The sequence below is a fragment of the Hibiscus syriacus genome, unplaced genomic scaffold, assembly GCF_006381635.1.
Source record: "Hibiscus syriacus cultivar Baekdansim isolate YM2019G1 unplaced genomic scaffold, ASM638163v2 tig00000760_pilon, whole genome shotgun sequence".
NCBI classification, from domain to species: Eukaryota; Viridiplantae; Streptophyta; class Magnoliopsida; order Malvales; family Malvaceae; genus Hibiscus; species Hibiscus syriacus.
In genome coordinates, this window is record NW_024061819.1 from 27,620 (window position 1) to 36,573 (window position 8,954).

The following is an 8,954-nucleotide window of genomic DNA, read 5'->3' on the forward strand; positions in this document are numbered from 1 at the left end:
CTAAATCAGGACGAGTAAATACCATCGCATACATCAAGCAGCCAACAACATTAGAATACGAAACCTTTGCCATATCTTCAGCTTCCTTATCTGTCTTAGGGCACTGTTCTGATGAGAGCTTAAAGTGATTCGCCAATGGAGTGCTAACTGGTTTCGCGCTGCTCATCGCAAACCTTTCTAGCATTTTCTCAACATAACCCCGTTGAGATAGCCGCAGTTTCCTTGAGTCTCTGTCCCTACAAATTTCCATTCCAAGAATTTTCTTTGCAGCACCTAAATCTTTCATATCAAATTCCTGACTCAATAAAGTTTTCAAACCGATAACATCATCCATGTTCTTCGCAGCAATCAACATATCATCAACATACAGTAATAGAAAAATAAAAGAACCATCATCAAGGCTCTTAACATAGACACAACAATCATACTCACATCGGTTGTAGCCAATCTTGATCATATAGGAGTCAAACCATTTATACCACTGTCTCGGAGACTGTTTCAACCCGTACAAAGATTTCTTCAATCTGCAAACTAAATGCTCATTTCCAGGTTGAGTGAAACCTTCAGGTTGTCGCATGTAGATCTGCTCCTCCAAATCACCATGCAAAAAAGCAGTTTTAACATCCATCTGCTCTAAATGCAAATCCCAACTAGCCACCAATGCAAGTACTGCTCGGATTGAAGTGTGCTTGACCACAGGAGAAAAGATTTCATCATAATCAACTCCTTTCTGCTGTGAAAAACCCTTCGCTACCAAACGAGCCTTGAACTTCTCCCCCTCTTTTTCTGTTACTGCTGGTTTCTTCTTATACACCCATTTGCAACCAATCGGCTTCTTACCCTCAGGAAGGGGAACTAACTCCCATATGCGATTGTGATTCAAAGACTCCATCTCCTCAACCATGGCTGCCATCCACTTATCGTTTTCCTGACTAGTAACGGCATCATGAAAAGTAACCGGATCATCACTGCTAACAATAAGTGCAAAAGATACCAAGTCTTCAAAACACAATCTGTTCGGAGGCTTTATATTCGTCCGTCTCACCCTGTCTCTGGCGAGACTATAATCCTGCAAATCATCCGTAGTGGAACCACCAGAAGTCAGTTGAGAAGTTTCTGGTTTCTCAACTGGAAACTGCTCGAAATCCACCACTGTCGTGTCTTGCTTCTGCTGCAACATGGATTGTTCATCAAAAACGACATCTCTACTAATCACAACTTTCTTCGCAACTGGATCCCAGAACTTGAATCCTTTGACACCTTTCTTGTAACCCAGAAAAATGCACTCCTTCGATTTTGCATCAAGTTTGGATCTCTCATCAGCAGGTGCATGCACATAAGCAGGATAACCAAAAATCCGTAAGTTATCAAAACTAACATCATGACCAGTCCATACCTCTTCTGCAACTTTCCCAGCCAGCGATGCCCTTGGCGATATGTTGATAAGGTAACACGCCATGTTAACAGCCTCAGCCCAGAAGTGTTTGGGAAGCCCAGCATTCAACCGCAAACATCTGGCTCTTTCATTCAACGACCTGTTCATTCGTTCCGCAACACCATTCTGTTGTGGTGTCTTACGCACTGTAAAATGCCTCTGAATCCCATGCTCCTTACAGAATTGTAGGAACTGTGAATATGTGTACTCCGTACCATTGTCAGACCGCAAACACTTGATTTTTCGTCCTGTTTGGTTTTCTACCTCAGCTTTCCACAACTTGAACTTCTCAAAAACTTCAGATTTCTGTTTCAAAAAATACACCCAAACTTTCCGTGAAAAATCATCAATAAAAGTAACATAGTATCTAGATCCACCCAAACACGATGTCGTGGAAGGCCCCCATACATCAGAATGCACATAATCAAGAATCCCTTGAGTTGTGTGCTTCGCACTCTTAAAACGGACTTTAGTCTATTTACCAAGAACACAATACTTGCAAAAATCGAGCTTACAACTTTTGATACCATGCAACAAGTTTCTCTTGTGTAATTCTGCCATACCACGTTCACTAAGATGAGCAAGGCGCATATGCCACAATTTTGTCGTATCATCACAGGACTCAACAGAGTGAACTCCACCTGCAACGGTACTCCCTAACAATCTGTAGATATTCCCTGCAGTCATCTTGCCTTTCATCACAGTCAATGCTCCTTTAACAATCCGAATGGTTTCCCTATCATCGTCAGCCTTAGGGATAAAACCATTCTTGTGCAAAGTGCCCAAGGAAATCAAATTCTTTTTCAAGTCTGGGATATGTCGAACACCACTCAACGTCTGAACGGAGCCATCATGCATCTTAATTCTGACATCACCAATACCAACAATATTGCAACATCGATCATCACCCAAATAAATCGAACCAGAATTAACCGGCCTGTATGTCGAAAACCATTCCCTATTTGGCGTGATGTGATAAGAACATCCAGAATCAAGAATCCAAGCATCCGTCAATTGTGTCGTTGAAATAGAAAGCATATCACCCTCACTGCAATCAGAATTATCATCCTCGACCACGTTCACAGACTTGGATGAGCCATCACGCTTCTCATCAGTCTGCTTTTTCAACTTCGGACAGTCTCGCTTCATATGTCCCGCCTCCTTGCACTTGTAACAGTGAATCGTCTTCTTATCCCTGGATTTGGATCTGGAATTCCGCTTCCCGGACCCTGCCTTCTCTGGCTTCCGTCCACGATCTCGATTACCCTTGACATATAAGCTATCGGTTTGAGAGCTTTCCCCTGCATTCTGCTTCCGCTGGTTGTGAGCCAACAAGGCTGTAGTAATCTCCTCAACGTTGATAGTCTCTTTCCCATATGTAAGAGTAGTCACCATGTGTTCGTAAGAGGGAGGCAACGAACACAACAGAATCATCGCTCTGTCTTCATCCTCAATTTTCACATCAAGCCGAGCCAGATCAGAAACAATTTGATTGAAGACATTCACGTGTTGCGCCAAATCGTGATCGTCCTGCATCTTCAGCCCATACAGCCGCTGCTTCAGATACAATTTTGTTGTTAAGAATTTGGACATAAACTGACTTTCCAACTTCCTCCAAATTTCGTCTGGAGACGATAGATGCATGACGTGATACATGACCTCGTCCGCCAAGCATAATCGTATGGTTCCTGCCGCTCGCTACTGCAATTCTTCCCAATCTTCCTCATCCATCGACGCCGGCTTTGTAGGTCGCAAAGCCTTCAAGATCCCTTGCTGCGCCAATAGATCCTTCACCCTCGTTTGCCATAATCCGAAGTTACCCTGACCATCGAATTTCGCGACTTCGAATTTTGCTCCTGACATCTGATACCAATTGTTGACGAAAACGGGTAAAGAAAACAAAAGAACACGAGAATTTTACGAGGTTCGGCAATGTGTTTACGTCCTCGGTGCCTAGGCGGCGCTAGAAGTTTTATTCAATGATGTTGGAGCAGATTGACTCCCCTACTATTTCCCAATTATGTTGGTAAAAGAAAGCTTGTAATCCATCTTCCTCCGGTGCTTTGGGTGCACCCATATCAAAGAAAGCAGCTCATATTTCTTCATTAGTTACTGGCACTGTTAAGGAATCCGCTTCCTTTTGCGTGAGTGCTTGGAATAGGCCTCTTGTTGTATAGTTGTGGTTATCCGTCCCTGATGCAGTGAATAGATTCTGATAAAAGTCTCTGGCCTGGGATGCTAGTTCAGTGTCGTCGGTACACCAGGAACCATCGTTTTGCTTCAGGGCTGTTATCTTGTTCGTCCTTCTTCTTGCAAGAGTCGAGGCGTGATAGTATTTTGTATTTCTATCCCCTTGTAAAGCCCAATGGGAACATGATTTTTGTCTCCACATTAGTTCTTCTTGTTCCAATACTGTGTTGAATTCATCTCTTAGTTGCGATTCCAGGTTTTCTAAAAATTCCGAGTGGTTTCTTAGTGATGCCTTTTCGATACCTCTCAGTCTAGCTTACATTTCTTTTTTCCTCTTCCCTATATGACCAAAGATCTCAGAATTCCATATTCCTGCTGCGGATTTGAAGGCTGTGATGTTGTCTTGAGCTGAGCAATTATTCTTCCATGTTGAGGATAGAAATTCTTTGAACTGTGGATGGTTCCTGTTCTTGTATTGTAGGAGGATTGGTTTGAGCTTCTTGTTCCGGGATATTATTCGTTTGGGTTTTTACTGTTGCTAGTTTGGCACAGTTGTCTTTGGTATGTCCATAGGTACCGCATGCGAAGCAAACTTGAGTTAATCCCTCATACTCAAGCTTTTGGATGAAGTTGTCGATTTCAATTATTAACATTAGGGGTTTGTTGAGGTCCACCATAACCGTTATCCTGGCAAATTTACCGCTTTCTCCTGCCTGGGTATTGTAGTCTACTTTGATAACTTGACCCACCATATTTGCTATACGACGGAAAAGAGATTTACAGTAGTATCGGTACGGAGGCCAGGTAGTCTGATCAATACGATAACATGCAAGGGGTACTTCTCCGATGTGGTAAACGATCTGCTCCAGGGTTGTACTGTCAGATAATTTCCGTAGATCGTCCACGGACCTTCAGTTAACACTTCCGTATAGTCTCTTACGTCTTCAAACTTCACCAAATAGTAGTTGTTTTCCAGGTCGATTAGTTGTATTTCTCCTTTTGGCTTCCATAGCGCATGGATTCTATCGAGTAGTGTCTTGTAACCGATTGTTCGTCCCAAGAGGCGGACTATTACTGTGGTCTTCATACTTTTGTCGATTTGGTTATGAACACGTTCTGAAAACTTAATTGTAGGGTAATCTCCTGTTTCATCGATAGTGCAGTCTTCATCATGAACCACCACTGTGTCGGTATCCAATCCATAACTTGTGTAATCCATTGGATCGTGAGTTGGATTCCGTTATTGCTGCATAAGTAGGTTTCATGCTATTCGGTGAGGGATTTTTAGACCCTAGTTCTGCTTCTATATCCATAGTTTCCGCATGCAAGGTGGGTTCTAAGATAATGTTTTCTTCTTTTCTGATTTTTTTGTTTGTCTGCTGATCCTCTTCATGGATAGGGGACCCTGGTCGTTCGAGAAATATCGGCAACCCTATGGAAGGTGTTTCATCCGGCGGCCGTCCGTCTGAGTTGTTGAAAGAATGGGTGCTTACCACGTTAAGGTTTTCTCTCGATATCTCCATTGACATAACGTACTTTTTACCCCTTTAATTTTCAATTCTTCCAACTTTTTTTCCATTTATTGAATTGAGTTTTTAAACTTGATTAGTAATTTTAAAATTTTATTAAAATAAAAAAAACTTACTTCAATGATTATATATATAATTATATTGAAAAATTAAGATTTTATTTAATAAATTCAAACTCTCGAGTATAACTCAATTCATAAGATAAATTTATAATTTTAATCTTAAATGTTTATCATCAAAAAATTATTTGAGAATTATTTTACATACACTTACATATGATTTTAATCATGTTAATATCATAATTAAATTACACATTTTGAACTACTAATTATTAGACTTTTTTGTGTAGTTTAAGTGTTCTTATACTCCTCAACTGGCTTAGGTTTGAGTCCCCATTTAGCCATTTTTCCTAACATTAACTGTAATTTAAGATATATACAAATATTATAAGTCATGTATCATATATGAGATTTGACCTAGTGGTTAGGGTGTGCCTATTCCATTGCATAAAAAGGTTCAATTCCTTAAGCTCATCCTATTATAATATAGTATATGTTCAAAATTTTCTCAATCAATTAATAATGAACACACATATACTATAGACGCCGCTACACGAATTTATGATCTTAAGGAAATAATATTTATTTTAACCACTAAGATTATTTGATAAATTCAATATATTTTATTAAATATTAAATTAATAAATTTGTGGTCCAAATAATTAAATAATCATCAGTAGGATTTATTAATAAATCCAATATGTATGTATGTATATATATATATGTATCTTCCTCTCTTCAGCATTCTCTATACAGAATTATGTGTTGCCCTTCATTTTAACCCCATTTTCTAAGTTGGACTACCTTTTAGACCAGTTTTTTTTAAATAATTAGTTTTCCATATCTCTCAAGAATTGGGTGTTTTCGTTTTGGTCACTTGATTTTTTTTTACTTAAATTAGAATCTCTTGCATGATTCTTTGATACCTTAAATGGTAATCTTTAACGTTTTTGTTTAATGCAGTTGCGAAAGATGGCTGGAAAGGAGTTTACTGTTGATTTGAACAAACCCCTTGTGTTCCAGGTATTTTATACAACTTTTGATTTCGGGTTTATGTCCCCCTAAGTAACGGATTTGAATCTTGTGAATAGATAAAATAATTTTTAGATGTATGTCAGGTTGGTCACCTTGGAGAAACTTATCAAGAGAGGTTCATATCCCTATTCTGACAGAGGAAAATCCTCAGTTTTTCGAGAGCGATTTCATGGAGGTAATGTAGTACCAATCATGTGGCTACCGGTTGCATTTTATTTCATCAGAATGTCTTACATTATGGGTCTCGAACTTCCCGTAGTGGTACCATTGTCTGTCATTGGGGCCTTTGTGTGGACATTTCTTGAATACTATTGTAACACCCCCAACCCATACCCGACCCGGATATGAGTCAGAGATACTACATTGACTTTAAAACACAACTCTTAATAAATAATAGTAAAATATTTAGTCTTATATAAAAAAAATACAATAATATACATACTGTAATATAGGTTTACCAAAATATTCAGAGCATACACAACTTAACCCTTTAATTACATGCCAACTGCTATTTACATAACAAAATGACCTACTGATTAAGTTGCTTCTGATCTGATGGTTGCAGGAGTAATACTGTCAAGCTGCTTCACCTGTCTCGTCTATTTCTTCGGATCCTACGTGTGAAACACTCACACGCTAAGTCATCGACTTAGTGAGGCGATAATAATAAAGCACATGTAATGAAGATATCATGATCATATGAGATGAGATGCAAACATGTACTTAATCCATGTAGTATACATCATTCATATCCATACCTGTAAGCGTATGACTGTAACATTCATGAATCTGTATTAATAAGTTTAATGGCCCATGATAGCATATTGAGAACCTAAGGTATCTGAGTAATGTGAGGTTGTGCACTATGCTGTCACCACAGCTCGTATAAATGCACCTAAGTGCCCCGTAGAATTGCACCGTAGTGCCATATAATGATGTCCATAAGGACCACATAGAATTCCTTAAGAATCATATACATATACTATGGATCAAGTATGTGTCTTTCAAGACTTCACACAGGTTCCAAAGAATATACATATGTCCTAAAGAACCGCGTAGAATTGCACCGTAGTGCCATATAATAATGTCCATAAGGACCACATAGAATTCCTTAAGAATCATATACATATACTAGGGATCAAGTATGTGTCTTTCAAGACTTCACACAGGTTCCAAAGAATATACATATGTCCTAAAGAACCGCGTAGACCCTCTACTCTTGGCATGCCAACTATACCTATAGTTCTCATCTACATAACATGGGCTTTTACATTTCACGTAGTCTATATCGCGTAGACATGTAATTCCTTACCTTTTCACATAGCTCATAACTTTTCCCATATATTCATGTCATATAATGCATTTCATATGAACTCATGTCATGTCTCATAATACAGAATATGCTCATGTATCAAGATATAAAATCTAGACTTATCACAAGTCTAGAATGAAGTATATTTCTATAATCATGCTATGCATATGCACTCACCTATATTTCTTTGCCTTTTCCACGATCGATCCTACTTGTAGATTGTTCCCGAACTCGAGTAGGCTCGGTATCTGCATAAACATAATTTTCAAGATGATCATCAGATGTCTATGTCTTGAAATTAAGCTTTAATAGCTACTATTTAAGGAATTATAGCTTAGTCTTTCTTTCTTTTCTTTCTCTTTTTTTTTCATGGGGGAATCGGTTCCCCCCCCTGGGGTATCGATTCCCCACTAGCATTCTGGAATTCATATTCGTTGAGGGGGTATCGGTTCCCCCCTGGGGGTATCGATTCCCCTCTAGTATACTGGAAGTTCATATTCGTTGAGGGGGTATCGGTTCCCCTTGAATGGGTACCGATTCCCCTAGCCCGAAAATCCTAATTTGAGCTCGGAAATCATCCCATTTCAGCTCAAACATACATATCTCACTCTCTTTACTACTCTTAGCTTTCATACACTTACTTTAACTAATTATTATCCATTAAATACCTCTAAAACTTAGAAATCTAATTCTCCATGTAGAATTTAAGAATCCAACCCAAATTCCAATATGTTCTAATTGAATTCTAACACCTCATACTTCTTAGTTAGCTTCTTGACAAGTCAAAAATCTTATTCAAACTTCAAAAACTCATTCCTATCAAAATTTCATCTAAAAATTCATTTTCCAAATCTATCTCTAAAACACTTATCTTGTTGTTTTAATGTCATATAAGCTTTCTTAGCTTATAAACATCCAAACTTTCATTTCCAATCTTAAAAATCAAAGAAACTACCAAGGTTCAGATTCTTACCTTTACTTGCAAGCTCCACGTTGAGAGAAGGAAGAGAAGAAATAAGGAAGAAGGAAGAATAAATGGGAGGGTTCTGGAACCTAATGTCACGTGGGTTCTCATATAACCCCATAACATTTTATTTTAATTAAAAATTCCTTACAAATGACCATTTGGTCCTTACCTCCATCTCATATTTACTAACCGTACTTTTTAAACTATATAATTATTCTACTTTAATCACCAAATGTTGAAACTTTGCAAATTAATCACTCACCCGACATGGAGGATGTTACAAATCTCTCCCCCTTAAGAAAATTCGTCCTCGAATTTTCATTGCACGAACAAATGAGGGTATTGATGTCGCATATCTTCTTCACGCTCCCATGTTGCTTCTTCTACTTTGTGATTTTTCCACAACACTTGACCAAAGGAATAATCT